The sequence below is a fragment of the Loa loa genome (genome assembly GCF_000183805.2).
Source record: "Loa loa unplaced genomic scaffold supercont3.213, whole genome shotgun sequence".
In the NCBI taxonomy this organism is placed as follows: Eukaryota; Metazoa; Nematoda; class Chromadorea; order Rhabditida; family Onchocercidae; genus Loa; species Loa loa.
This window is the reverse complement of record NW_018108393.1, coordinates 101,898-106,546: the sequence shown is the minus strand read 5'-3', so window position 1 is coordinate 106,546 and position 4,649 is coordinate 101,898.

Sequence of the window (4,649 nt, the reverse complement as noted above, 5' to 3'; positions counted from 1 at the left end):
ATATTCTGATTTATTATTATTAAATTGTGATATTTCTGATTTAGTATTATTAAATTGTGATATTTCTGATTTAGTATTATTAAATTGTGATATGATATATTATTAATTGAAGATTTGTTTGTTTACGTCACATTTCATATCAAATATTGTTATTTAATTTCAGTTATTTTATATGGATTGATATGTGCATATTAGCCTTCAATAAGCTTGTCCAAAAATTTGATTAGACCTAAGAAGTATTCCCATTGCTTGTTATCATAAACGCTTAATGCTTATCTTGTTATCATGCTTGTTGTCATAGTGTTTTGTTATCTTGTTATCATTGATTATTTTCTCCTTCCAAGATAATTTTGCAAAAAGTTACACTACCAAATGTATTGAACGATTAACTTAGTATAATAATTTTTAATCTAAATTGACAAATATTTCCGGTAAAATACTTGATAATGATTAGGTTATTCATATAAAATTAGACATAAGTTTCCCTCGTTTCCGGATTTTTTGAAATATTTCCGATATTATTACCAGTCATACTTTCATAATAATGGATAAGGATTATGTCGTATAATTTTATATTAATAGTGAATTAAATTATTTTAATAAATCTGATCGAAAGTTTAAGCCGACAATTTAAATTTATTGCTTGCCCTAATATTAATTTAATAAATTCTAATTATATTGCAGTTATTATTCAGTATTTTAGAAGTTTTGTATGAGAGAAAATAATTGCATTGTAATTATTTTATGAGTTAAATGAAATATTTCAAACCAAGTTCTAATTGAAATATATATATTGTCTTATTGATATAAGAAAAGATTTGAAGTTTGAAACAAATAAATTAATAAACTATTCATAAGTGTAAGTTTTCACAGAGAAGATTACGATTACTGTAATATAAATAAGATTTGAATAACATTCAAATAAATGGACTAATCGGGTAGATCGCTTAATTAACACACTTCTAATTAACTTTAATATAAATGCAAAATTTCAGTCATTCAATAACTAACGCTATCTTAAAAATTTACCGATACCATAAAACTGAGTGGTATTGATTCAATCATCTGTTAGATTAATTAAGATTATGTTGTTGTGAATGTAGACATCCGGTAGCAAAAGGATAATGATGAATTAGTTATTTTGATTAACTAGTGACCAATGTAAAGTATTTGAATGGTCATCGGAAAAGTAACTAAACAATCATTTGTTCGGATATGAATGAATTGTTGATTATATTATTTCAAAAAATAACAAATCTGTTATTACTTGAAAAATTTTAGCTGCTGATTAATGTATGAATTGATTGAAAAATTAAAAGATATCTTGAATATACAAATAAATGTTTACTATCTGAATGAAATTATTTAGAAATCGTAGAATTTAAAAAAAAAAGTTAGTTAAAAGATAATTTAAAAAAGAAATTATCAGTGATTGGGAAAAATTTGTGTTAAATGATAAAGAAAAAAATGGAAAAATGGAAATTATGAATGGAATAATTTGAAAATATATGATATTTTTCTCATTTACTACCAAGATGTTTAAATTATCTCTTAAAAATTTTCATTATCAAACTTTTTTTTATCATTATCAAATTATTTTTTTTTAATTTATATCATTTACTTATATCATCATTTAAATTTATACCATTATCTTATATCTTTATCAAAAAAATTTTTTTTCTTTTAAATATATGAAAATGAAAAATTTGTAATGTTGAAAAATCATTAAATTCAAATCAAACAAAAACTTCATTTTAGAAGAGAAGATGATATGCGATAAATTGAATTATTTCTCTTCAATGATTACATTAACATTTTTATAAAATTAAACATCAATTTCATCCATTTCTTCTTTCTTTTTATTTTAATATTTCAATTAACAAAATGCAATTTAATTATTCAATTAAGCAATATCTTTTCCTTTTAATTACTTATTTGTGAGAAAGAAAGAACTAATTTTAAATTATTACCAGCAAATAGAAGTCTACATGAAGGCGAAATAAAGATTTCAAACGAATAAAGAAAAAGGATGACGATAATGGTAAGGTAAGAAAAAAAGTTGTTAGAAAGTTATATGGTATTTAATAGGATAGCACCTGAATTCAGTAAATTTTAGTAATTAATTAATATATACTATCAAATATTTGCATAGCTTTTATTCCTAAATTTTGATAATAATTTCAAATTTAATGAGTTTCTTTATTAATTGACAAATTTTTATTGTAAATTAATAATTGTAGAAGAGAAAACTAATAAGTGAAGAAAATGTGACGAGTAAATGATTACGGTAATTATGATGATCATCTTAAGAAGTGGTAATATTCAAAAAAAAAAATTGTTACTACACTACGGTATATATGAATATTAATTTTTAACTAATTAATTAATTCCAAGTTGTTAGGTGTAAATGAAATCTTTTTTTGAAAATTAAAATGTATAATTATTTTGTAAAAAAATGATTGAATCATTATGGCTTGATTATTTTCGTTATTTTCAATAAGCAACTTTTAATTATTATCGTATTTACCGTTTTATGTTATGGAATTGAGACTATCATATCATATCATATCAGTTCCAGTTTAATACCAGTTCCGGTTTGATTATTATTTTTTCTCATCTATTAGCAAAAAATATTTTGATAGGACATGATAGTCATAAAAAATTCAAATTTATTATTTATCAGTTCATCATTCATTCATTCGTTCAATCAATTTTTTTTTAAAATTAATTTCAGTCTTTTTTAAATGTAATTATTAAAGATATAAGTTTCATTTACAAAATCGAAATTGTCATTTCATTTCTTCTTTTTTTTTTCCTTATCTTTTGGTCGAAACAAATAGCTCCCCTTTCAATATTTTATTTTCAACTCTCTTAAATTGGCTATAAATCCTTGGCCCATTATCTGCCATCCAACCATACTCCTTTAATTAAATATAGAAAAGAAGGGAAAGAGGAAAATTACAACTACTCAAAATTGATAGCATTACTGAATGTTTCATTTAATTAAAAAATGAAATTAGCACTTCTTACGGTATATATATATTATAATTACTTAATTATAACATCATTAATTACTCATTCTTTTTTTCATTACAGTTTCCTTCTTTCTTCATTTAAAATTACATTTTTAATTTCTTACTTTTTAATAATTTCATTCTTTTCATAACAGAGTAAAATTTCGTTTTTGAAATTTTTCTTTCTCTTCTTTTTTTTCTTGAAATATTAAAATTAGCTATTAAATCTTTTCTCTTTTTGTCTTTTCCTATTTTACTTTTTTCTTTAAAACAAAAAAAAAAATCATCAAAAAATTTTGATTTTTGCTTTTTTTTAATTCTTTTGCGTAATTGTAAAATATTGTTATTGGCAGAAAACTAAAAAGTTAACGCTGCAATATATCATATATTGTTTGGTTATCATTTTAAATCTGAATAAGATAATTTGATATTTATTATCAACATTTATTTATTATTTCATTAGTTTAATTAGATTATCATATCAAATTATTCATCTCCTTTAGCTTACATATCATTTTATTCATGTGTGCATAATTACTGATTAAATTATGAATAATGCTGTTGATAAAATATATCATATCAGTAATGTTATGTGTAATTTTCAAATTTTATCTTATTTATTATTTTCACCTTTGCAATAATTGCTGATAAGATAACACATTGATAACAAAAATGTCAAAAACTTTGTTTGCATACAGTTCCTATTTAGACATCGAAAATAACTCGAAATATTCAAATTTCTACATAATTTGGCTTATATTACTTATTGAAGTGCACTTGATTAATTAGTCTGTTAATGAGAGAATGATAGAAAAAATGACAATTACAGCTATCATCATTGTCATTATCGTCATTATGATAAATATAATAGCTATCATTTTGAATAAAAGGAAGATTATAATCGTATTATCATTTGAATCATTATCACATTTTTAATTACAATAATTATTGTAAAAAAATACAATAAATCGTAGTAACACTTATTATTACAATCAAAGAACAACAATAATAAATTGCTGTAAAAAAAATAATTATTAGGGGATGATTGAAAAATGATTGAAATAATTATTGAAACATAATAAGGATTAAAATTTTGTAATTGTTAAGTTATAAATACAACAATGACAACAAATAGTTATGAATTATATTAATTTATTCCAATAATTATTTTCTTATTTCTTTTTAATTTTTTTTTACATTTGTTAAATTAATTAAAATAATAATTATTAGAGTAAATTATTATTGAAAAGCATTATTAAAATCATCAATTACTTGTTGTTAATTGCTTAATTGCTTATTAAAATATGTTATAATTTTTGATTTCCCATGAATACATTTATAGTGATTTCATATCTTACGAATAGATTATAACGATTTCTCATCCTTTCACATTGTCATATCAAAGGATTTAACATTCAATGGTAGTACCAATCACAAAAAATTCTGTTCCGATATCGAAAACGAACATTTATTTCATTTTTTGACATATTTTTCTTCTTGTATGTCATTTTAATTTAAAGTAATTTGTTATTTTGTTTAATTTTGAATTTCTTTTCTTTTTTGTTTTTTGTTGCCGTTAAATAATTTTTCTCATTTCTTTTTTTGCCTGTTTTATAATATTTCTTTTTTTTTTTT